The sequence below is a fragment of the Suncus etruscus genome (genome assembly GCF_024139225.1).
Source record: "Suncus etruscus isolate mSunEtr1 chromosome X unlocalized genomic scaffold, mSunEtr1.pri.cur SUPER_X_unloc_7, whole genome shotgun sequence".
Lineage (NCBI taxonomy): Eukaryota > Metazoa > Chordata > Mammalia > Eulipotyphla > Soricidae > Suncus > Suncus etruscus.
Genome location: NW_026060327.1, coordinates 286428 through 313537, shown reverse-complemented (window position 1 = coordinate 313537; position 27110 = coordinate 286428). Strand labels below are relative to the sequence as shown.

The 27110-nt window shown below is 44.2% G+C and overlaps 1 long non-coding RNA gene across 1 annotated transcript in view; it reads left to right on the top strand.

Annotated features, from left to right (window-relative positions):
• LOC126000655 (uncharacterized) overlaps window positions 1–18400 on the top strand; it is a 71880-nt gene extending 53480 nt beyond the window's left edge. The window contains exon 4 of the long non-coding RNA XR_007492831.1: window positions 18255–18400. This is a non-coding gene — a long non-coding RNA (uncharacterized LOC126000655). The remainder of the gene's footprint in view (window positions 1–18254) is intronic.
• The last annotated feature ends 8710 nt before the right edge of the window (window positions 18401–27110 follow it).

Genomic DNA, 27110 nt, shown 5'->3' with positions numbered 1-27110 from the left:
GCACTTCCAAGCAAGGGAGAATACCATCCAGCATGGGGTGTCCCCCAACCCCATTTCCTGGGAAGAGCTGGTCTCCAAGATCAGTGCACCGGAAGCCAGCTATCTGCCCACCCCTCCCTTTGCTCCTCCTTCCTAGAGTTGTGAATGAGGGAAGCCTGGAGACCCCTAATAGAGTCCACCTGGAACCCACAGCAGGCCACCTGAGGTGGCAGTCAGGCCCAGCCTAGAGTCCAGTGGGAAACAGGAGAACGTCTGGAGGTTTGCCAAGCTTCCCAGCACCCCTCAAGCAAGAGAGAATGCCATCCGGCATGGAGTGTCCCCTAAACCCACTATCTGGGAAGAGCTGGCCGACTCAGGATTTGTTTGTTGGGAAATACATCATAATTCTTTATAATATTCTAATTACCAAGGGAAAGAAGATTATTCTCCCAGGTCTCTCAGAAAAATCACTTATAAGTAGGTGCTGGTGTAATGGCAAGTAATGGCAAGTAAATGCACTCTAGATCTATTCTTACCTAATTGCAACCTTTTAACTGTTTTACCTTGAGTTGTCCTTGAGAAAAATTAACAGAGCTGCCTCAGGGACCCTAAGAGAGCCTTGGGATTGAACCCTGATATGGCCCCTGCAATACATACATACATACATATATATATATATATATATATATATATATATATATATATATATATATATATATATAAAACTCTATATAAGTATGTCCTCTTGCATTAAATAGATAACGATGGGGCTGGATGGCGATGGATGGAGGCCTTTGTGCTTAGGCCCCAGCCACGTGGCTTCATACCCCATCCAGCCGGCGGGTCACAGGCCCAAATGAAAGGCGAAATCACTCACTCACAGGCAGGCATTAGGAAGCATCATTTTTATTCATGCCCTGACCACCACAGGTGTGTGGCCTATCTCATAACCTTTTAAGCATTTAGCCATTCTTAGCCCTGCATCTTATAATTCAGCCATCTTCCTTTGGCCTCCATCCTGGTCAAAACCAGAACACAGAGACCCAAATACCAAAGCGCCCAGCAGCGCAGAAAGGGGCTGAATCCCCTTGGTCCAAGGCTTATCTAACTTTTCCTAGACCCCTCCCAGGAATGGGCGGGGTCTTGCAGGTAAGGTAACACCTAATATTCAGTTCCCAAGACCCCTCCCAGAAATGGGTGGGTCTCAGGTAGCTACACCCAGATCCAGGGTCTCAGGTACACTACATGTCCTATATATAAAACTATGTCCCATTGTTCCAGCCCTACTTGAGAAATTAAGTGGCAAATAGGGGCTTTATGTTTCAGTTGCTTGCTGGCATAGCCTTGGCCTTCCACATGTGGAAGTTTCTTCATAAGAATAGAGTTCCATCGCCTGATTCGAGTCTAGAAAAAAATTCAATTTCCAGCCAGGCGGTAGCTGGTAACTAGTGGGAGCCTGGCCCTTTAAGACTCCGACCGGAAGTTGTGTGACGTCACGCGACCGCCATCTTCCTTCTTTGTTGCCAGACCGCGAGGGGGAAGCGCCGGCAATCCGGCCCCATCCGCCGCCTTGGGCCCCCAGACTGACGGCTGCGGGGTCCCCGCGGCTGCCAGGAATCCTGGGGGGCCGAATTCCTCTGCGCCGTCGGTCGAGGGGCCGCTCCAGCCCCGAGCTGCGGGTCTCTGGGGTGAGCGCGGGGGGGCTTGGATCCGGCGCCCGGACCCTGCGGCCTGCCCCTCTCCTCGGGCGCCCGCGCTCCCCGGGGATCTTGGGGTTCGGCTTTAGGGCCGTCACCGTGCTCTGCGCCCAGTGCTCCCTCGGCCCGCGATGGCGAGAACTGCTCCGGGCTCGGCGCTGGTTTCCAGACGAGGAGCATTTTCCTCCCCGAGTCCCGGAGCACTTTCCTCCCTCGCTCTGGCTGGGACCCAGGCTTTGGGGGGTTTTGGGGAGGAAGAGGAAGGGAATGGGAGCAGGAGAGTCTTTTTCAACGGGTTGATGGTTACGCCAGCAGGCTCAGAGGCTCAGGGGCACGTGGGTCCCTCCCAGGTTTCCCCCTTGGATCAGCTGCCTGCAGGCAAACGCCCCCCTCTGCCATCCTCTGCCCCCCAACATCTGCTGAGCACAAGCAGGAGAGTTTTTCCCAGCGACTCCCCAGTGCGCACAGGTCACACATGGTCCTTGGTAATGCTGTGGATGTTCAGATCATTGGGGGACAACAGGCTGTTGGGGCGCTCTCCTCTCCACAGGTTCCCTCCCAAGGAAGCAAACGCTGCATGCTGCTCCAGATGTGCAGGATCCGGTTAGGCTCCAGCGAGACCCAGCAGGAAGCAGCTGGACAGGGTTGTGCTCTCCCAGGTTGCTCACGCGGTGTCTGTTCTCCAGCAGTGTGTGCCATGGGCCCTGCTGCTGCTCTTCGGGAATGATCCAGGCTGCAGAAGATGGGCCCTCAGCGTCTGATGTCCAGTCCCCAGGTAAGGGGGCTCCAAGAAGGACAGGGGAGGGGGACAGGAGTGCACAGCCCCACAGGAACTGCATGCCCAAGATATATTTGGAAGGATTCTGAGGATAGAGTGGCTCCTGGCACACCTAGCAGGGACTCTGCTCTCTGCAGTTTAAGGCCACTTTTACCTTTGTTTGGTGTCCTGTGCTTTTATTCAAGGCCATGCCATAGGGTACTCAGACCTTTCTCGGGTCTCAGTGTTCTGGGTCACCCCTGGCAGGACAAAGAACCTTTTGGATGCCAGGTTCCAGCGTTGAGCTCCTGGTAATATGGTCCTGGATGTTGGTGAGGAAGGAGACATTGAGCCCATGATTTCTGCAGGAAGCATTATTCCTGCCTTATCTGGAGAAAATATCTGATTTATTTCTACTTAATGGCAACAACTGAAAGGAAATTCTCCTGGCTTTGCCACCTGAAATCATATCCTCGAGGCTGAGGGGGGTAGGCATATAGGCTGCTGTGTATTCCTCCTGGGAAGGTGCCTTCTATGGCGAGTATGAAGCAGATAGTGTTCTTGTTCCAGCACAACTATCGTTTGTTTCGGCTGGTGCTTCTATGCCAGGACGATATCTGTGCCCAAGTTTACAGACTCACTCAGGATTCTGCATGCGTGTCTGACAGTCTCTCCCTGGGATCCGTGATTCTAGAACCCCGATGAAGAATTTTATGCTTTACCTCAGAGAACATTGCAAGGACTATTTCTATACATGCACTCCCTATGTGTTTGGTTTGGTTTTGGTTTTGGGTTCTTGGTACTTTCCATGTATCTGCTTGTTTTGTTTTCCATAGAATTTTGAGCCATTTGGTTGTGCTCAAGGCATTTCTTTGAGTCTATATAGAGGGTTCACTCCTGAGGACTTCAGGGGGCACTAGCCTGTGCCTGAGATTGACCCCAGGTTGCCTTTCTCTGTGCCCTCCATGGCACTATTGCTGAGGTCAGGACATGCTCAGCTCTTTTGTCCTTCACTCTGCAGTCAGGCTCCTTCCTGCAGCCACATTTCCCCTCAGTAAACCAGTTGCATTGGTAAAGGCTGCTTTTCTGTAGTCTTGTGGTTTGTGCTTCTAATTGGAGAACCTGAGCATAGAATCTTTCTGGAAGCCATAGTTGCTGGGATTCAGGTGTTTTTACATCCACTGGAACAGATTTGTTTGGAGTGAACTGTGACTGTTGATAACCCAAAGCACATGTTTGATTCACTCACGAGACCCTCAATTTACCTTCTTGCTGCTTGTATCCTGGGCAGATATGGACTCTCTGGCCAGTAGGGTTTAATAGGTATTTAGCATTTTGAGCTACTATTAGAGTTGCTGTTATAGGTGCTCTACCTCTGTAGTCAGGCATTGAACCCAAGAGTGTTCAGTGAATATAATTAGAGATGGGCATGTGTGATGTTTGCAAAGCAACACTTGCATGTACAGTCTAGAATACAGTCTTTATATTATGAGAGCAGATCTGGCTTTCTACCATAATGTCTGGTGACCTTCCATGCTGGTGCGTATTGAGAGTGGAAGTAGGCGGGTAGTTGTCAGTGAGGGCAGAAGGTAAAATCCCTGAGTCATTCTTGGGCACTGCGAATTCCTGTTCTCTCCACAGCCCCCTGAATGAGCCTTTTCCTAAACCCCTGTGTATGTGCTTAGGACATGGTCTCCTTCCCTGCGGTGGCTGTGATCTTCTCCCCGGAGGAATGGCTGTGCCTGGATGCCTCTCAGCGGAAGCTCTACAGAGACGTGATGCTGGAGACGTATGAGCACCTGCAGGCAGTAGGTGAGAGCTGCGGGGGGGTGGGGTCTCTGCTGTGGGCTACATCCTGGGGTGACAGGAAAGTGCCAGGATCAGGCTGGGATCTGGTTTCCATGGGGGGTGTAATTCTGCTGAGCCCAAAGTCAAGGTCCCTCCCTATTTTTCAACCTTCCAGGTACTGACTTTAGTTTTCAATTGAGTCCAACTTTCTGTTTTTAACTTTCTTCAATGACCAGAGAAATCATACATTTTGTCAGGGTTTCCCATACCTGTGCCAAACTGGGTTTAATTCCTGGCTCTGCATATGTTTGCTCAGTTTTCCAGATATCCTCCACGAGCACAGAGCAAGTATTCCTCCCTGATTACTGTCGGGTTGGCCAATTTCTTTCCATGATTTCAAAGTACCATGCAGTAGCAGATCCTGAGGTTCTCCCAGTGCTTCCTGGGACCCGATGTCCCTGCATACAGAGCATGTTTCCCAATCCTTTGCATCCTCTCCTTGGCCAGGGACAGTTTGAATTGAAACTTACCTGTTAGAATTTTCCTACTAAACAAATAAAAAAAAATGGGGACAACTACATTTATATAAGGACATACACTATATGAAATATACCTACTAAGGATATTATATCTAAAGAATACACAAAGAAATATACATATTCTTTTTACATCTTTTGAAATACTTTAGCAGGGAATAAAATTCCGAGCACAGCTTCAGTGTGTGACTTGGTCTCTTGGAGTTTGAAAAATGACTCCCAACTATAAGGAATAGTGTAATGTCCTCTAGCAAAAGGTCTCTCAAATGCAGAATTGGGTAGTGAGCAAGAGTACACAGAAAAGGGGCTGCCAAGAGCAAATCAGCAGCTGTGGAAGCGGCATCTTCTACCTGGGCTGGAGCATTGTGGACTACAAAGCTGTCCTTTTGCTTTTGGAGTAACCACTGAGTGCTGCCTGGTGTGACCTGAAAATGAATACGTTAGAATATTTATCAAGATAACAATGAGAAGTAAATTTAGAATGAATATGTTAGAATATTTATCAAGATATCATAATGAGAAGTGAATTTGGAATCTAATATAATATAGCACTGTAATGGGGAACTAGGGCAACTGACGTATCTTTCCAGAAAGTACTGTGAACACCAAAATCAGAGATTTGTTATAGTGCCAGAGTGATGACATGGTGGTAGAGCCTTTGCCTTGCATGTTTCCAACAGCAGTCGGACTCTGTATTCTTAGATGGATCATTGTAGTTGGAGTTTCCAGCTTCCGAAACGTTCTGCACCTGTTTCTGTGCGTCAAAGCATAAGAACGTTATTATGGAGCTCTTTAAAGAGCAGTTGAACTACTTGAACTTCTGTTCAGCTATATCCAGGTTGCAGGTCTCTATGATGTAAAAAGATTTTTTTAATATATTTTTAATTAAACACCTTGATTACATACATGATTGTGTTGTTTGTGTTTCAATCATGTAAAGAACACCACCCATCATCAGTGCAACATCCCATCACCAATGTCCCAAGTGCCCCTGCTCCCCACCCAACCCCCGCCTTGATCACTGTTAGGCTACCTCTCTGCACCCTGCCCTAAATAGGGTCTTACCGGTGTCTTATGAGCAGGCTCTCGACACGCGCTCTGTGATGCTATCTGGTCAGTGGTCCGTGCTTTGAGCCCAAAGTTGGGCGCCACTTGCGACCCCCCCCAGGACCCCTGCCCACAGGAGAATTGGGGAGTCATGAAGAGGATCCGACCTGAAATAAAAAGAGGGGCTGGGAAAATAATGAGACTCAAGGCGAGGGTCTGATCAAGAGTCCACTTTAATGAGGGAGAAGCAAGCTTATATATCATTATCAAAACAAAGAAGGTAGGGGGTGGTAATTTTCCACAGGAACATTCTGTTTTTCAAAGTTAAAGTTTACAGAGCTATTATCTTTTAACCACAAATTCTACGTTGTTTTTCAGCTAGGTCCCTTGCAGTTGCTTTTCAGCTAGGTCCCTTGCAACAGAGTTTCAGATCTAGTCTTAATTCATGCCTGTTTACACATCTCTTTACTGAAGCATATTGTGGTTTATGCTTAAGCCCTTTTCTCTTAGGTCCAGGGGGGGAGGAAGTGCCTGCAGCTGCAGTGTGCAGCTTGTCACTTTAAATCAGGCATCAGAGACTCCATTTTGCTCTCTAACTGAAGGGCCTCCAACACCCTAAGTCTTCCAGAAGTCCTCCATGAGCACAAATTGTGTTCAGCCCTGATCACTGTGGGTTTGGCCAAAAGCACATGAGTCGTGGGATCTTAGCCTCACCTGGGAGTACTCAGACTTATTCTGGACTCTGATCAGTCCTGTCAGGTTTGGGAGATCATTTTGGGTATTAGTGTTGATCCTTGGCTTGCCCTTTTTTATTGTTATATGTTCATGTCTTTACTATTGTTTCAATCGTAATGAGATGACAGCATTGAAAAGTCACTTAATTTCTTTCCACGATTTCAAAGTACCATGCAATAGCACAGCCTGAGGTTCTCCCAGTGCTTCCTGGGGCATTTATTGGGCAGTGATGATGTCCCTGCGTACAGATGTCCCTGCCTACAGAGCATGTTTCCCAATCCTTTGCATCCTCTCCCTGGCCAGGGACAGTTTGACTTGAAACATACCTTTTAGAATTTTCTACTAAACATATTCTAAAAAGGATGGAGACAACTACATCTACAATCTATAATACAAATTATACCTAATAAGGCTATTATACCTAAGGAAGGCACAAAAAATACACCCATTCTTTTTAAGTCTTTTGAAATACTCTAGGCAAGAAATAAAATTCAGAACACTGCTTCAGTGTATGACTTGGCCTTGTGGAGTTGAAAAAAGGATCCCAACTGTAAGGAACAGTGTAATGTCCTCTATCTAAAGGTCTCTCAAAAACAGAATCAGGTAGTGCGCAGCATTCCGCAGAAAAGGGAGGTGGGCGAAAAAGGCTGTGAAGAGCTGTGACAACTGCATCTTCTAGCTGTCCTTTTGCTTTGGGAGCTGGCTTGATGCAGGTTCGAGAAGGGGTATGTGCCCTTTCCTCACCATTGGGGCTGAGAATAAGAAGGATTAAATGGGGAGAAATACCAGATCAGAGAGAGAGAACAAAAGGATTCAAAAGGATTTGTAAAGTGTTAAGCACGGTCGGGAATGGTGATATTTGTAACAGTGGGAGGACTGTTTATAAAATAGGCATGTACAGTGCAGCTGGACACTAGGCATAGCTGTAGCCATCACACACACAGTCACACATATAGACAATGAAGATCAATCCATGGGTTGCACTTGAAAAACTGATCCGGGTGGAACAGGTCAGAGTTCTTAAATAATACCAAGCTGACAGGTCAGATGGAAAATATTTCAATTTCAAATATTATCATCATTAGTGAGGGTAAAATTTGCTGACGAAAGTGTTTTTGGGTTAGATTGTGCATAGAGCATTTTTAAAACAATCATAATGGGTCTTGAGCATCTAAGTTCCTATCCTGAAAGCAAACTGAGAACATGGGTATAATTGATATATGGCAATGGTAATCTAGGTTTAATTGAAAATAAATTGCAAAGCCTATTCTGAATTAATACTGGAGCATGAGTCTATGGCATTATGTTTAATAGGAGTAGAAACTGGACATACTTTTGACCTTCGTGGAAGAGATGTTAGTGTTTTGCCATTAAGAATAATGCTGCCTGAGAGATTTTTGTAGATATCTTTTATTATCTTTTTTTTTTTTTTTTTGGTTTTTGAGCCACACCCGGCAGTGCTCAGGGGTTACTCCTGGCTGTCTGCTCAGAAATAGCTCCTGGCAGGCACCGGGGACCATATGGGACACCGGGAGTCGAACCAACCACCTTGGGTCCTGGATCGGCTGCTTTCAAGGCAAACACCGCTGTGCTATCTCCCCGGGGCCCAGCTTTTATTATCTTTCTGAAGATTTTTTACACAACTGTTTGGCTGAGGGTATTTTTCTTCAGGGAGTATTAGATTCTATCAAATGCCTTTTTTGCTTTGATATGTATGATCATGTTGCTTTTATCCTTTTAATAATGTGGAATAAGATGTTGATTGATTATATACTGAACCATCCATGCATCCTTCAGATGAAACACTCTTGGACACCATGTAAAATCTTTGTTTTTGATTTTGTTTTTTGACCACTCCTGGTGACACTCTGGTTCCTCCTGGCTTTGCCATCAAAAATCATGGGCGGGAGCAGTGGCGCTAGAGGTAGGTCATCTGCCTTGCTCACAGTAGCCTAGGACGGATCATGGTTCAATCCCCCGGCCTCCCACATGATCCCCCCAAGCTAGGAGCTATTTCTGAGCACATAGCCAGGAGTAACCCCAGAGCATCAACAGGTGTGGCCCCAGAACAAAAACAAACAGACAAACAATACAGAAATTACTCCCGGATTGGTGGACTATATGGAGTGCCAGGGGATCAAGCCACCATTCGTCCTAGGTTAAGCATTTGTAAGGCAAATGCCCTATTGCTTGTGTCACTGCTCTGCCCCACTATATTTCATTTTTTTTTGTTGTGTTATTGGATTCGGTTTGCTGAGATTGGGCTGAAGATTTTTCTTGCTATTATCTCTGTACACTTTGGGAATGTGTGATACACTTTTAGAAAGTATTTGGAGGATTTCCATCTTTTTAGGATCAATGGTAATTGCTAATACTTCTCTGAATGTTTGATAAAATTTACCTGTAAACTCGTCTCATCCTGCAAAGTTTTTTAATTATAGTTTTTATTTTCTTGTGATAGACCTAATTAGGCCTTCTAATTCCTCCTAATTCAGTATGGGGATGTGACATTTTTCTAGAAATCTGTCCATTTCCTTTTAGTTATCTAGCTTAACTGAACACCATTGTTCAAAATAAGCTCTGAAGGTTTGGGGAAGGAAAAATAAGCTCTTGTGATGTCTTGGGTTTCTGTAGTAATCTCTCCTCTTTCATTTCTGATTTAATTTATTTGAATTTTCCCTTTCTTTCTCGTGAGTCTGCCAGCAGTTTGTCTATCGTATTTATTGTTTCTTTAAAAAACTCATCAACTGGTCTCCCTAATATTTCATTTTTTTATATTGTTGATTTCTGCTATGTTTCTGTGGTTTTTTTTTTGTTTGTTTGCTTTGTTTTTTTGGTTTTTTGGTTTTTTGGTTTTTGGGCCACACCCGGTAATGCTCAGAAGTGGCTCCTGGCTTGGGGGACCATATGGGACACCGGGGGATCGAACCGCGGTCCGTCCAAGGCTAGCGCAGGCAAGGTTACCTTTAGTGCCACCGCCCCGCCCCTGCTTTCCTTTTTTGATCACACTTGGTGGCGTTCAAGTGTTCCTCCCTGAATTACTCTCAGAAATTGCTCCTGCAGGCTCAGGGGACCATATGGAGTGCTGAGGATTGAACAAAGTGCTTTCAGATTTGTGGCATGTGAGGCAAATTTCCTACCGCTGTGCTATGGCACTGGCCCCTGCTCTGTTTTTTTTTTTTTAATTTTTACAGCTTATGTTTGGTTTCTTTGCTCTTGGTCTTCATATAACCACTTTCTCCAAAAATAAGGTAATGTATTATATTAATTTTTGCTCCCAAAGATGTGCTAGGTCTTATTTTCATCACATGTCTTCTTTTCTTTTTTGTTTTCTTTTTGGAGGTCACACCCAGAAGCACTCAGGGGTTACTTCTGGCTCTATGCTCATAAATTGCTCCTGGTGGGCTTAGGGGACCATATGGGATGCTGGGATTCGAACTAATGACACTCTGCATGAAACGCAGATAGCTAACCTCCATGCTATCTCATCTCAATGATGAATATGGTATACATATACTGTTAAATGAAAATAAAGGAAATTTATTAATTATATATTGTACAGCACTATGACTCTCCATTACGTCACTCGTTGCTAGAGGCCAGGCAGGGGGCCCTAACAACCTGTTTATGACAAATTACAAATAGAAAAGAGAACCTAAGGGTCTTATTTTGGGGGGATTTCACTCCGCAGGAAACCTATTCGGTAGGTCTTATTTTCACAGGATGTTTTATTTTCACAAAACATGGTACATAAGGTGTCCTGTTATGTTCTGGATTTTGGCTTTTTCTTTCTTATTGTAGGCCTCTATTACTATGAGTTATACCCTAATAACTGCTTTTGCTCTGTCTCATATTTTTTGGCAATTTTTTCTTTATTATCATTTGAATCAAGGAATCTCTGTTTCTTTATTTCCTGTTTAGTATTTGTTGTTGAGCAGCACGTTTAGTATCCAGGTGTTTGATTTTCCATTTATAGTCTGATAGGGTGTTTGGTGTAATTTTTATATTTGTGAGTTTATATAAGTCAGACTCCCAAAGGAGTGGAATAGCTGGGTCGAATGGGAGCTCAATTTCCAGATTTTGGAGGCATCTCCATATCACTTTCCATAGAAGTTGGACTAGATGGCATTCCCACCAGCAGTGGATAAGAGTTCCTTTCTCTCGACATCCCCACCAGCACTCATTGTTCTTATTCTTTGTGATGTGTACCAATCTCTGTGGTGTGAGATGGTATCTCATTATTGTTTTGATTTACATCTCCCTAAAGATCAGTAAGGAGGAGCATTTTTCCTGTGCTTTTTGGCCATTTGTATTTCTTTTTTATTAAAGCGTCTGTTCATTTCTTCTCCCCATTTTTTGATGGGATTAGATGGTTTTTTTTTCTTGTAAAGTTCTGTCAGTGCCCTGTATATTTTGGATATTAGTCCCTTATCTGACTGATGTTGAGTGAATAGTTTCTCCCACTCGGTGGGTAACTTTTATCATGGGAACAATTTCTTTTGAGGTGCAGAAGCTTATCAGTTTAATGTATTCCCATCTGTTGATCTCTGCATTTTCCTTTTTGAAGATGCCTTTAGTCTCAATGTCATGCACTGTTTTACCAACGTGTTGTTCTATATACCTTCTGGCAGGGGGCCTCAAACATTTTAAACAGGGGGCCAGTTCACTGTCCCTCAAACCATTGAAGAGTCTGACTATAGTAAAAACAAAACTTATGAACGAATTCTTATGCACACTGCATATATCTTATTTTGCAGTGAAGAAACAAAACAGATACAAATACAATATGTGGCCCGCAAGCCATAGTTTGAGGTCCACTCATTATGGTATCAGGTCTGATATCAAGGTCTTTAATCCATTTGGATTTTACCTTCGTACATGATGTTAACTGGGGGTCTATGTTCGCTTCTTTGCAAGTGGCTAACCAGTTCTGCCAGCACCACTTGTTGAAGAGGTTTTCCCTGCCCCACTTAGGATTTCTTGCTCCTTTGTAAAAAATTCGGTAATTGTATGTCTGGGGAAGCCTGAGAACTCAAGACTAATCCACTGATCTGAGGGTCTGTCTTTATTGCAATACTATGCTGTTTTGATAACTATTGCTTTGTAGTACAGTTTAAAGTTGGGGAAAGTAATGCCTCCCATTTTCCTTTTCCCTAGGAGTGATTTAGCTATTCGAGGGTGTTTATTGTTCCAGATGAACTTCATTTGTGTTTGATCAACTTCTTTGAAGAATGTTATGGGTATTTTTAAGGGGATCTTTGAAGTATGTTATGGGTATTTTTAAGGGGATCGCATTAAATCGGTATAATGCTTTGGGGAGTATTGACATTTTAATGATGTTAATCCTGGCAATCCATGAGCAGGTTATGTGTTTCCATTTCCGTGTGCCCTCTCTTATTTCTTGGAGCAGGGCTTACAGTTTTCTTTGTATAGGTCCTTCACATCTTTGGTCAAGTTTACTCCAAGATATTTGGGTTTGTGTGGTACTAATGTGAATGGGATTGCCTTCTTGACTTCCTTCTCTTCCCTATCATTATTGGTGTATAAAAGGCCATTAATTTCTGACTTTGTAGAAATAATTGACTTTGTAGCCTACCACCTTGGTATATGAGTCTATTGTATCTAAAAGCTTTTTGGTACAGTCTTTAGGGTTTTCTTTTTTTTTTTTTTTTCTTTTTTTGGTTTTTGGGACACACCCAGCATTGCTCAGGGTTTACTCCTGGCTGTCTGCTCAGAAATAGCTCCTGGCAGGCATGGGGGACTATATGGGACACCGGGATTCGAACCAACCACCTTTGGTCCTGGATCGGCTGCTTGCAAGGCAAACACCGCTGTGCTATCTCTCCAGGCCCGTCTTTAGGGTGTTCTAAGTAGATTATCATGTCATCTGTAAACAGCGAGAACTTGACTTCTTCCTTTCCATTCTGGATTCCCTTGATATCTTTTTCTTGCCTGATTGCTATAGCAAGAACTTCCAGTACGATGTTGAAGAGGAGTTGTGAGAGCGGACACACTTGTCTTGTACCTGAATTTAGAGGAAAGGCTTTTAGTTTTTCTCCATTGAGGATAATATTTGCCATTGGCTTGTTGTAGATGGCTTCAGATAGATTGAGAAAGGTTCCTTCCATTCCCGTCTTGCTGAGAGTTTTGATCACGAATGGGTGTTGGACCTTATCAAATGCTTTCTCTGTGTCTATTGATATGATCATGTGATTTTTATTTTTCTTGTTGTTGATGTTTATGATGTTGATAGATTTACAGATGTTAAACCATCTTTGCATTCCCAGGATGAAACCTACTTAATTGTAGTGTATGATCTTCTTGATGATGCATTGGATCCTATTTGTCAGGATTTTGTTGAAGATCTTTACATCAGCATTCATCAGGGATATTGGTCTGTAATTTTCTTTTGTGGCAGCATCTCTGTCTGGTTTCGAGATCAAGGTGATGTTGGCCTCATAAAAGCTTTTTGGGAGTGTTCCTGTTTTTTTCAGTTTCATGGAAGAACCTGGCTAGGACTTGTAGTAGCTCTTGTTGAAATATATGAAAGAATTCATTAGGAAATCCATCTGGGCCTGGGCTTTTCTTTTTGGGCCAGATGGTTGATTACAGTTTCAATTTCCTCAGTAGTGATGGGGGTGTTTAGATATGCTACATCCTCCTTACTTCAATGTGGAAGGTTATAAGTGTCCAAGTTTCCCATTCTTCAAGGTTCTCATGTTTAGCAGCATAAAGTTTCTCAAAGTAGTTTCTGATTACCCTTTGGATCTCTGCAATATCTGTCATGATCTCCCCCTTTTCATTTCTTTTTTTTTTTTTTTTGGTTTTTGGGCCACACCCAGCGTTGATTAGGAGTTTACTCCTGGCTGTCTGCTCAGAAATATTTGCTGGCAGTCACGGGGGACCATATGGGACACCGGGATTCGAACCAACCACCTTAGGTCCTGGATCTGCTGTTTGCAAGGCAAGCATCACTGTACTATCTCTGCGGGCCACCCCCTTTCATTTTTAATACGGGTTATCAGGTTTCTCTCTCTCTCTTTGTGAATTTTGCCAATGTTCAATCAATCTTCTGTACTTTTTCAAAGAACCAACTCTGCTTTCGTTGATCTTTTGGATTGTTTTTTTGGTTTTCCACTTCATTGATTTCTGCTCAACTTTTTTATTTCCTTCTGTCTCCCTAATTTTGGTTCCTCTTGTTGGTCATTTTCTAATTTTATGAGCTGTGTCATTAAATTATTCAGGTTTGCCCCTTCTTCCTTCCTGATGTGTGCTTGGAGAGCTTTAAATTTTCCTCCCAGGACTGCTTTTGCTTCTGGCAGTTTGTCTTCATTATCATTTGTTTCCAGGGAAGTTTTGATTTCCTCTTTGATGTCATCTCAGACCCACTGTTTTGTTCAGTAGCAGGGTGTTTAATTTCCAGTTGTTAAAGTTTTTCTTTTGTGTGCCTTTGTAGTTCACATCTAATTTCAGAGCCTTGTGGTCAGCAAAGGTAGCCTGCAAGATTTTTATTCTCCTGATTTTGTGGAGGTATGTTTTATGTGTCAGCATGTACTCTATCATGGAGATTGACCCTTGTACATTGGAGAAGAATCTGTATCCAGGTTTTTTGGGATGGAGTATCTACTAGTCCTCTTTCTTCCATTTCTCTTTTCAGGGCTAGTATGTTTTTGTTTGGTTTCAGTCTGGTTGACCTATCAAGTGTGGATAGGGCCGTGTTGAGGTCTCCCACAATTATTGTGTTGTTATTGATGTCTTTCAGAGTTGTCAGTAATTGTACTAGATAATTTACTAGTCTTTCATTGGTTGCATATACGTTTAATAGTCTGAATTTTTCCTGTTGCACATATCCATTGATTAGTGTCCATCTTTGTCCCTTACCACTTTTCTGACTATAAAGTTGATGTCATCAGATAATAATATAGCCACCCCAGCCTTTTAAGGGTGTTGTTTGCTTGGATGATTTTCCTCCAGCTTTTGATTTTGAGTCTGTTTGTTCTGACTCTACAGGCGTGTTTCTTGTAGGTAGCAGAATGTTGGATTCATCTTTCTGACCCGTTTTGCCACTCTGTGTCTTTTATTTTTTTATTTTTTAATATAATTTTCATTTTGAACATAGTGGTTTACATATTGTTGACAATAATATTTTAGGTACATATTTACATAAAATCAAGGGGATTCCCATCACTGATTTGTCCTCCCTACACCACCGTTCCGTCTTACCACCCAAATCCTCCTCCCTCACTCCCGGGGCTGCTAGAAAATGTGGTCCCCTCTGTACTTAGTTAACTACTTATTCGTCTTGCATCTGTTTGGTCTTGGTGTCTCCCTTATTTCCCCCTCTAACTGGGAGGCAGGACTAGATTGTTCAACTTAATTTGGTTTTGTTTGAAGAAGAGAAAAGTAATAAACTGGGGTAAAAGTCTAATATGCCGAAAATGGGCGGAATCCTTAGACTCTCATCATCGGTTTGAGAGACAAAGGAGAAAAATAAGGTGAAACACCCCAACAGTACATGCCTTACCTCTAGCGCCACTGCTCCGGACCCTGAAAACATACTTTATTCAGTAGAAATTAGGTCAATCTACCTTTTCTTGCTTGCATTGTTTGAAATGGGAGATGATTTGTTTCGTATGTCCTTTTTTTTTTTTGGGCCACACCCGGCGTTGCTCAGGGGTTACTTCTGGCTGTCTGCTCAGAAATAGCTCCTGGCAAGCACGGGGGACCATATGGGACACCGGGATTCGAACCAACCACGTTTGGTCCTGGATCGGCTGCTTGCAAGGCAAACGCCACTGTGCTAACTCTCCGGGCCCTCGTATGTCCTTTCTTCTTAAGTCCTTTAAATATTCAATCTATGTCACTGTTTATTTTTTTGTTTGGATCAATATATGTATTGTTTGTGTTCTGTTGGGGCTCTCTTTTGTTTAGCTCTCTTTTTCCCACTTAATTTCTACAGAAGTCTCTTTTCAGAGAGTAGGAAATATATCTGCTATTACTCCTTGTTCTTCTCTTCCCATTTTCCTCTCATCTGGTATTCCAATAAATTGGAGATTATCTCTCTTCTCTTTGTTCATTAAGTGCCCTTCGTTTTGTTTCACTGCTTTTTCTCTCTCTGTCTCTCCCTCTCTGTTTGGATTTTGTACCACACCCAGCAGCACTCAGGAGTTACTCCTGCTCTCTGCTAAGTAATCAATTCTGGCAAGTAAAGGGAACCATACGGGATTTGAATCACTGTGGATCCTGGGTCAGCCACTTGAAAGGGAAATTTCTTACCACAGTCTATCTCCCTGGCCCTATTTTTTTTCCTTTTTTGTCATACCTGGCATTATTCTGGGATTACTCCTGTTTCTGCACTCAGAAATCGCTCCAGCTTTGTTTGACCACGTGGGACACTGGGGGATCGAACCACAGTTCCTTCTAGGATAGGCACTTGCAAGGCAAATACCCTATCGCTTGTGCCACCGATCCGCCCCCCAGCTCTCCTTTCTTTTTTGACTTATTTAATCAGCTCTGGTTTGTAGTTTGTCTTCAAGTTTGTCAGTGTGATTTTCTACCTTTTAATGCTAGCCATAGTGGTTTGCTGACATGTTCTTCAGTCCTTCAGGTTTATTTTTATGCAGTCTCATTTTCCAAAAGAGTTCTTGGTGTTAGTTGAATTGTCCAGAGTTAGGTTATTTTTTATTTGTTTTCTTCCCAGCTTTAGATTTCTTAGTTTGCTGGCTAGTAACTTCTTTATTTCATTGCTGAAACATTAAGAGTTTATTTTCGATCCTCATCTGTAAGGCATATTGGTGGACTTGGAAATTTTCCAGGATTTCTCTCCATATTCCTAGGTTCAGGAGTCTTTCTTCGTTTTCTCAGTTTTCTTTTAATAGATTAGTATGCTGGAGTTTCAGGATATTCAAGAAATTGATCTATTGAACTGATTGTATAAAATGTGTCTATGGGATGCCAGGATTCGAACCAATGATGTTCTGTATGAATGGCAAACTCCTTACCTTTATGCTATCTATCTGGCCCCCTCCATTAGACTCTTGATTTCATTTCAATCTGATCTCATCTCTGCAATAACAAATATGCATATTGAGAGCACATTCTCATCTGTTATATGGCTTGTCAGCTTTCAATAGAACCTTAGACTCATGCTTCAGTTCGTTTCCCAATATCTAACCCCAGAAAATACTCTTCTGGGCAGGGCATTGCAAGGTGAAACCTTTGCTGATCTCCTGGCTGGAGGATGGAATCCTGGAGAGGCTGCCAAGGGGCATGTTTGCAGGTGAGTGTGGGATGATGTTCTTGGGAGGAAGTCATGGATTGGGAGTGGAACATTGTGGGCCTGTGTGAAATGGGGGCCCTGGAGTGGGGCGTCGTGCTCCCAGATCATTGGTGCAGAAACTGTCTTGCTCCCATTCACTGCCCTTAATGCTGAGCCCAAAAACTAATAAAATATTTTGAATATGGAGTTTGTTAACTTTACAAGTTAGAATAATTATAAATAGTAAGATAAAACATACTGTTAGGTACCAACATACAGGGAGTGAACCCATATCCCAGAGCAAGGAATAAGTTGTGGGCAACTCTGCATAATATCATCTAATTCCAAAAAAAGATATTGGAATATTTAAGAATAGGAAGTCTTATCTTGCTTTATCCACAAAATAAGGAAAGCCATGAGAAAAGAATTTACCAGGAGACAGAGCTATGGTCCAGAAAGCCTTGTCAATTCTACTCTGACCATATTCTTCTTTCAGCAGAACCAAAGCCAGAAATCTACCCATGTCCCTTCTGGTCACGGAATTTCTCCAATCAGAACTTCCTTAATCATCACATGAACCCAAATCATCTCTCTTGGATAGTCCCAGGAGCATTGCCAAGAGAGCAAGCTTCATCAGAGAACTCCTATCCTCGGAATCAGAACCAATGGCAAAAACTTTCTAATACTTACAATGACAAAACTAGAAATGACATACTTGACAGTCAAAAGCACAAAGAAAGCTCCATACCTTTAGATAAAAATATTTCAACAGCCGTATCTAGATCATGTTACAGTCAAATAGGGAGCTCGAATAAACATGAGATTTTAAATGCGGAAAAAACTAGCACCTGGCATACATTAAACACAGAGGACACGGATAAAGCAGGTCAAGGATTAGGAATAAAAAGATTTTTAAGAGATAAGAATGTGAGGCCTAGAAAAGATTTCACTCTTGTATCAAAAGTGATACACCAGAAGACACACACAGAAGAGAAGCCTCATGATTTGAGGGAGTGTGAGCAAGGCTTTAGTCAAAAGTCAAAACACATCACACAGCAGAAGACACACAGTGGAGAGAAGTCCCATGTTTGTAGGGAATGTGGGCGAGGCTTCAGTTATAGGTCAATTCTCATCATACACCAAAGGATACACACAGGAGAGAAGCCCCATATTTGTGGGGAGTGTGGGCGAGGTTTTAGTCAGAGGTCAAGTCTCATCAAACACCAGAGGGCACATACAGGGGAGAAGCCCCATGTTTGTGGGGAGTGTGGGCGAAGCTTTAGTCAGAGGTCAAATCTCATCACACACCAGAGGACACATACGGGAGAGATGCCCCATGTTTGTGGGGAGTGTGGTCGAAGCTTCAGAGATAGCTCTACTCTAATCAGACACCATAGGACACATACAGGGGTGAACCCCCATGTTTGTAGGGAATGTGGGCGAGGTTTCAATCAGAGGTCACATCTCATCAGACACCAAAGGATACACACAGGAGAGAAGCCCCATGTTTGTGGGGAGTGTGGGCGAGACTTCAGGGATAGGTCAAGTCTCATCACACACCAAAGGATACACACAGGAGAGAAGCCCCATGTTTGTGGGGAGTGTGGGCGAGACTTCAGGGATAGGTCAAGTCTCATCACACACCAAAGGATACACACAGGAGAGAAGCCCCATGTTTGTGGGGAGTGTGGGCGAGGCTTCCGTCATAAGTCAACTCTCATCACACACCAGAAGACACATACAGGAGAGAAGCCCCATGTTTGTAGGGAATGTGGGCGAGGTTTCAGTCATAGGTCAATTCTCATCACACACCAAAGGATACACACAGGAGAGAAGCCCCATGTTTGTGGGGAGTGTGGGCGGGGCTTCCGTCATAGGTCAACTCTCATCACACACCAGAGGACACATACAGGAGAGTGGCCACATGTTTGTAGGGAATGTGGACGAGGCTTCAGTTGTAGGTCAATTCTCATCATACACCAAAGAATACACACAGGAGAGAAGCCCCATGTTTGTAGGGAATGTGGGCGAGGCTTCAGTCGTAGGTCAAGTCTCATCACACACCAAAGGATACACACAGGAGAGAAGCTCCATGTTTGTGGGGAGAGTGGGCGAGGCTTCAGTCAGAGGTCAAATCTTGTCAGACACCAGAGGACACATTCAGGGGAAAAGCCCATATTTGTAGGGGATGTGGGCGAAGCTTCAGTCAGAGGTAATATCTCAACACACCAAAGAGTCTGTCCCTGATTAAGTATTTTTGATCAGCATGTTACAGTCTTAGTAAATTGATTCCTAGGCTAAGGCAGAATTCTGAGATTTAAGAGGATTTATTTGAATGAAATATATCTCCTGGTAAATAAAACCTTTTGTATGTTTGTGTTTTGCTTTGCAATAACTCAGGCATTCTCCATGACTTACCTTTTACTTAGAAGCTGTATTATATGTGGGAGTTCCTCATCTCTTGCTGCACACTTAAGTATGTGTGCGTTATTGCCTGCATCAACGTTTCTTTGGCCCTGTGGTCCAATGCCCTACATTTGGGGCATGAAGTTTCCACTTGAGTTGATACCATATTTCTTATAGTTAATCACTCAGCATATACATCTTTTGTGCAGCAGAAATCTCAAACTTTAGTTGTACATAGGATTCTTGGAAATCACCATTTAAGCTAACAAGGGAACAGGGCTGTTAACGAGTGGGGTGTGTGGCAGGGAAGAGAGATTGAAAAAGCATGCATGTTAAAACCAGAGCCACAAGGGGCCAGGCGGTGGCGCTAAAGGTAAGGTGCCTGCCTTGCCTGCGCTAGCCTTGGACGGACCGCGGTTCGATCCCCCGGCGTCCCATATGGTCCCCCAAGCCAGGAGTAACCCCTGAGTGTTACCGGGTGTGGCCCAAAAACAAAAAAAAAAAACAAAAAACAACAACAACAACAAAAAAACATAAGGGGCCGGGCGGTGGCGCTGGAGGTAAGGTGCCTGCCTTACCTGCGCTAGCCTAGGAGACGGACCGCGGTTCGATCCCCCGGCGTCCCATATGGTCCCCCAAGCCAGGAGCGACTTCTGAGCATAGCCAGGAGTAACCCCTGTTACCGGGTGTGGCCCAAAAAAAACAAAAAAAAAAAAAAAAAAAAAAAAAAAAAAAAAAAAAACCAGAGCCACAGGACATTTTCCTTTCACATCGCTAATCTACGATGGACCTTGGTTATATCCCTAGCATTCCATTTAGGAACCAAAGCAGGTTTTTTTCAAAGCTGCCTGTATTCACAGAGGGCATTTGGAAAGTAGCACATGTAAAGAAGAAAGCTTGTACTCAGGCATTCGGACCCTGAAAAGCCTTGATTGTCTATCCATGAGACATTTAGGATAAAAGGGGATATAGTATAAAAACGGAGACATGACTTCAGCTGACATTTCTTTTTGGTTTTTTTTTTGGGGGGGTCACACCCGGCAGCTCAGGGGTTACTCCTGGCTCTACACTCAGAAATCGCTCCTGGCAGGCTCAGGGACCATATGGGGATGCCAGGATTCGAACCACCGTCCATCTGCGTGCAAGGCAAATGCTTTACATCCATGCTATCTCTCCGGCCGCTCAGCTGACATTTTAAAGAATACTCAGATTTATAAACACAGCTTATTAGGGACATTTGCATAGATTCAAGTATTTTCTATTAAGTCTTACAGAACAATTACTCTGAAATCTAACTTTGCTGTTAGCCTTCGTGCATTCATATCAAGGGTTAACAAGTTCTCAATGTAGGCCAGAGAGATGGCATGGAGGTATGGCATTTGCCCTGCATGCTAAAGGAGGGTCGTTTACATCCCAGCATCTCATATGGTCCCCCGAACCTGTCAGGATCAATTTCTGAGAGTAGAGCCAGGAGGAACCCCTGAGAACTGCCGGGTGTGACCCAAATACCAAACACCGAAAAAAAAAAAAAAAGAATAAAACTGCCCTGCATCAGAAATGTGTCTAAACAATATTTGCCCCTTTGCCTTTTTTGGTAAATTAGTTTTGTCTGAAAATTACGAGTTGTCCGGGCTAGAGAGATAGTATGGAGGTAGGGCATTTGCCTTACATGCAGAAGGACAGTGATTCAAATTCCAGCATCCCATAGGGTCCCCCAAGCCTGCCAAGCGCGATTTCTGAGCATAGACCTAGGAATAACCCCTGAGTGCTGCCAGATGTGACCCAAAAATCAAATAAATAAAATTAAAAAGGAAAGAATGAAGTCAAGTTCTCAGTGAGTGCTGATGACATGGTTCTATGTTTAAAAATAAAGAAAAAGAAAATTATGACTTGTCAAGAAATCCAGGGTAGGGGCCGGAGAGATAGCACAGTGGAGCCTTTGAAGCAGGACGGTGCTTTGAATCCCAGCATCTCATTTGGTCCACGGAGCCTGCCAGGAGTGATTTCTGAGCATGTAGCCAGGAGTAACCCCTGAGTGCTGCCAGGTGTGACCCATAAAAAAAAGCAATCCAGAATAAATATTCCACCTTTCCTTTGAATAAATGGAACAGAGCTCCGCCCCAATTTGAGTTTATGATCTCTATCCCCCACAGCCACTGTACCCACCTTTCAAAAACCCCAGAAGATTCCTTAGTGTCTGGACTAATCCATCTGTGACTTGAGGGCACACAGGCGAGAAACCACAGACTTGCAGGGACTGTGGTTGAGGCTCCAGTTTGAAGTCAAAATTACAAAGCTTCAGTTAGAGGCGGTTTTATCATACGCAAGTGGAAACGGGAGAAACCCCATGTGTGTGGAGAGTGGGCAAAGCTTCGGTGAAATATCAACTCATCCAACACATGAGAGAAGCCCCATGTTTGCGGACAGTGTAGGCGAGACTTCAATTGCACCATTTATGTCACACACCAGAGGACACACAAATGGAAGAAGCCCTGTGTCTGGGGAATTGTAGACGAGGCTTCAGTGCGAGTTTAGTTCTCATCAGGCATCAGAGGATACACACGAGGATATTTTGTGTATATTTTGTGCCCTATGTCGTATAAAGTGTTGGCAAGGCTTCAGTGTAAGGTCACATCTCATAAAACTACAGAGGAAACACAATGAGAGAAGCCCCTTGTTTTCAGGTCATGTTTGCAAGCTTCGGTCAGAGGTCTGAAGAAGAGCAGAGTACCCTCCTTTCCTCGACATCAGCAATAACCCACCTTGCTAATGTGGCCACAGTATTGAGGGTATACACAAAGCAATTTCTGCAACAACAGTCTCTAGAAAAAGTGTGACTCGGGGGCTGGAGAGATAGCATGGAGGTAAAGTGTTTGCCTTGCATGCAGAAGGTTGGTGGTTTGAATCCCAGCATCCCATGTGGTCCCCTGAGCCTGCCAAGAATGATTTCTGACCACAGAGCCAGGAGTAATCCCTGAGCACTGCCAGGTGTGACCCTAAAAAACAAACGAAAACAAAACAAAAATGTGTGACTCGGAAGCTGAGTCATAAAATGTAATTTTTTTTGTTTGGTGTTTTGTTTTGGGGTCACACCCGGCAGCGCTCAGGGGTTACTCCCGGCTCTATGCTCAGAAATTGCTCCTGGCATGCTCAGGGGACCCTATGGGATGCTGGGATTCGAGCTCTGTCCTCTGCATGCAAGACAAATGCCCTACCTCCATGATCTCTCTCCTGCCCCCCATAAAATGTATTTTGGCTTCAGATTACCTATCCATGTTATGACCACTGCCTCCCTCCCACTACTGCTTAGCGGCTTGATCCTCATCCTGCTTCTGAATGAAGCTCAGCAGAGACAACTTAATGAAGAACCGAGTCCTATCTCCAGGTCAGTTCTAGCCATCCACACCCAATGCTGATCCCAGCACCTCCGCCAAAAACTTATTTCCAGTGGGAAAGGACTAGATTCTTGGAAGATATTAAGCAGGATTTGACGTAAGAGGGCACACCAAGTCCCTCCCATTCCATTAATTCAGTCATTTGGTCATAGCAAATGCCTTAGAAAACAGAGTGATCCCTCCTACCTTGGAAAGGGCATCGCCAGCTTTCGAGGAACTGTAGCTACCAGGCGGAGGTGACCAAGAGTCAAGAACAAAGCTGTACATCACTGTTTTGGGGTGAGCGTAAAGCAGAGATGAGTCAAGGTTTCTGAAATTGGCTCCATTTGTCTTCAAAGCCACATCTCAGCAGTGTCTGAAGAAGGACTCAATCCCTATGTGTCCTGTGTCTGAAGAAACTTGTAGAAGTTGTCTTCAAGGAGAGATACTACTCACAGACGCTACCACAAGATAAAATACATGATCTGGGCCGGAGAAATAGCATGGAGTTGGGGCCAGGAATGTGGTGCTAGAGGTAGGGTGTCTGCCTTGCAAGCGCTAGCATAGGATGGACAGCAGTTTGATCCCCCCGGCATCCCATATGGTCCCCCAAAGCCAGGGCGATTTCTGAGCGCATAGCCAAGAGTAACCCCTGAGTGTCAAATGGGTGTGGCCCAAAAACCAAAAAAAAAAGAAATAGCGGCCAGACCGTGAGTGCTGCCTGTGTGTGTCTGTCTCCTGTCCTGTCGCCTGAACCTCTTGGGAGTGGGCCGAAAAGAGGCTCCAGAAAACTCACTCTCCCAGAGGCTCATTCAGGGGCGGGCACACCAAGGAACTGCTTCATAATGTGAAAACCGGCTATAAGCAGTACTTTGCAGAAGTCACGCCCCCTGTTGGTGACGTCAGGCTGGGAAAAATCTACGAAATTACGCCTGCCCAGTGGGGCTGACTGTGAGAAATTGTGAGTTCTGCCTGTGTGTGTGTCTGTCTCCTGTCCTGAACCTCTTGGGAGTGGGCCGAAAAGGGGCTCTACTTCACTACACGGCCGTGCACTCTTTCTAAGGAGAGAACGCCATTGAAAGAAGAAGAAAAAAATCACACTAAGAACTGTGCTGGAGGCTGAACTCTGCTGGAAATCAGATGCCAGAACCCCTATCTGCGTGTCTTCTTGCTGTGCTCCTTTTTCAGCCTGATTTCATCCTTTGTGTGGCTCATCTGAGGACAGCTCGCCTTCCCTGAAGCCTTCCCTGGAGGTGAGTTTACAAGCCCAGAGACAGTGAAGCCAGAGGAGTACGGCCGCTCTCACTGCGCTTCCCGGCTGAGCACGTCATTTAGCCAATGAATACAACCACAACACGTAGAAAAGCCCACAATACAAGTGTGACAATGGGGAAACAACGCAGGCCAGTTCCAGACATAGAGAATGACGATGGCAACTCTGATGACTTGAACATGACCAACCAACTAGTCAGACTTTCAGATGAGGAGTTTAGAGTCGCAATATGGAAGACGTTCAAAGAACTCAAAGAAATAGCATGGAGTTAGGGCATTTTCCTTGTATGCAGAAGGACGGTGGTTGGAATCCCCGCATCCCATATGGTCCCCTGTGCCTGCCGGGAGCGATTTCTGTGAGTAGAGCCAGGAGTAACCCCTGAGCATTGCCAGGTGTGACCCCAAAACAAAACAAACAAAAACAAAAAGATAGAATAGATTGATCATGGAGAGCACATTGCAGTGCGAGGTCCTACATAAATCTCTGGCATTTCATGCTTCACATCCAACATTGCTAGGAGTGGTCCCTTGGTCCACTGAGCATCGCTCTTTTTGGTACCTAAAATCTTTGAAAACATTTAGGATCCTGGAGGAACAGCAGAGAGATTTTTCATTACCTGCCTTGAAAGCTGATGGCCATAGATTTACCCCTATAATTCCGATTTCATAAGTCACGATCCTGTCAGTCTTGGTATTGTTTGCTTTTTTGTTTTTATTTTGAGTTTCTAATAAAAAATATTCATTACATTTTTGGTTCTGCACCCAAGGATCATTCCTGGGATCATAAGGCATTTCAGGGATCAAAACTGGGCTTTTGCAGTCCCCATTTCTCTTGTTTTTATATTTTAATTTGTGGAGGTGTGTTTGGGTGCCTCTCCCGGGAGAGATCAGGGGTTACTCCAGCTCTGTACTCAGGAATTACTCCTGGCAGTACTATCGAGTGCCAGGAATCATGTCCAGGATTGACATATTAATAATCTGGCATGAGTTTAAAATGTTTTAAAATCCCCACCTTTGGTTTTTGGGTCACACCTGGCAGCACTCAGGGGTTACGCCTGACTCTATGTTTAGAGATCGCTCCTAGCAGGCTTGGGGGACCATATTGGATGCTGGGATTCGAACAACTGTTCTTCTGCATACAAGGGAAATGCCTTACTTCCATGCTATCTCTTTGGCCCCGAACCTTGTTTTGGTTTTGGTTTTGGGATCACACCCAGCAGCGCTCAGGGGTTACTCTTGCATCTATGCTCAGAAATCACTCCTGGGGGCCCGTAGAGTAAGCACAGTGGCGTTTGCCTTGCAAGCAGCCGATCCAGGATCTAAGGTGGTTGGTTTGAATCCCGGTGTCCCATAGGGTCTCTCGTGCCTGCCAGGAGCTAGTTCTGAGCAGACAGCCAGGAGTAACCCCTGAGTACTGCCAGGTATGACCCAAAAACCAAAAAGAAAGAAAGAAAGAAAAGAAAGAAAGAAATAAAGAAGGAAGAAAGAAAGAAAGAAAGAAAGAAAGAAAGAAAGAAAGAAAGAAAGAAAGAAAGAAAGAAAGAAAGAAAGAAAGAAAGAAAGAAAGAAAGAAAGAAGGAAGGAAGGAAGAGGAAAGAAAGAAAGAAAGAAGAAAGAAAGAAAGAAAGAAAGAAAGAAAGAAAGAAAGAAAGAAAGAAAGGAAGGAAGGAAGGAAGGAAGAAAGAAAGAAAGAAAGAAAGAAAGAAAGAAAGAAAGAAAGAAAGAAAGAAAGAAAGAAAGAAAGAAAGAAAGAAAGAAAGGAAGGAAGGAAGGAAGGAAGGAAGGAAGGAAGGAAGGAAGGAAGGAAGGAAGGAATTGCTCCTGGAAGGGTCAGGGACTACATGGGATGCCGGGATTCCAACCACCGTCCTTCTGCATGCAAGGCAAAAGCTCTACCTTTATGTTATCTCTCTGGCTCCGAGCCTTTTGTTTTTAAGACCCATAACTACAAATACACTGTGGCTCAGTGTGTGAGCACCACCAGAGGGCAGGATATGCGTATAAAGCAGTAACTACTAACGAGATACCTTAGTGCTTTGACCAGGAAATGGCCTCTGGTAAGCCTGTGTGCGTACTGCAGTGATTTTTTTTGTAATCACAACCTTAATTTGTGTGCTTGACATGAAGGTAGGCTGTTTGCCTTGCATGCAGAAGGATGGTGGTCAAATCCTGGCATCTCCTATGGTCCCCTGAGCCTGCCAGAAGCGATTTCTGAACATAGAACCAGCAGTAACGCCTGAGAGCTGCCAGGTGTGACCCAAAAACCAAAATCAAAGATTTTGTGCTTGAACTCAGCTAAGAATAATGATAGCCCCAGAAGACATCGTGTAATGAATGAAGCTAAGAAAGTGCATACCTTCTGGGTTGGAGAGATAGAAGAGTGGTAGCTGTCACTCCATCCCCATCTTTCTTTTCTTTTATTTTTTGTTTTTGGGCCACACCTGGCTATACTCAGGGGTTACTCCTGGCTGTCTGCTCAGAAATAGCTCCTGGCAGGCACGGGGGACCCTATGAGACACCGGGATTCGAACCAACCACCTTTGGTCCTGGATCGGCTGCTTGCAAGGCAAACACCACTGTGCTATCTCTCCGGGTCCTATCCCCATCTTTCTATGTAACTTTACCTGATAGTAAGACTTGCCAATTTCCGGGAGGGGTCTTTGGGAGGTATCAAGAGGAATCAAGGTATCTCAGGGGCAGGAAGAGGATTTTGGAGAATGGAGTGAGGATTCAGCAGGAGAGAGGCAGGGCTGCTGGCAGACGAGACAAGGTTGAATGCAGGGCTGAGAATGGATCTGCCTTGAAAGGGTATGATAGGCCACAGGGCCTGAATAAAGCTGATGTCTCCTGAAACCTGAACATCTGTGAGTCTTTTCCCCGCCGCTCTCCTGAACCTGTAGACCCGATGGCTGGAAAGATTTGCAAGTGCGTGGTCTGCGCTGGAAGAGAAAGGCCTCTCCATGTATTTCACCAACATCCAAGTTTGTTATTCTACACTAGGGCATTTGCCTTGCACACAATCGAACCAGGATGAATAATGGTTTGATTCCCAGCATCCCATATGCTCCCCTGAGCTTATCAGGAGCAATTTCTGAGCAGAGCCAGGAATAACCCCTGAGTGCCACCAGGTGTGATTCAAAATACAAAAACAAAACAAAAAAAAATAGCTGGGATTTGGGAGAGTGAGGCCACAGCTCGTGGTGCTCAGGAGTTATTCATTGGTCTGTGCTAAATTTTAACTCCTGGTATATCTCAGGAAAA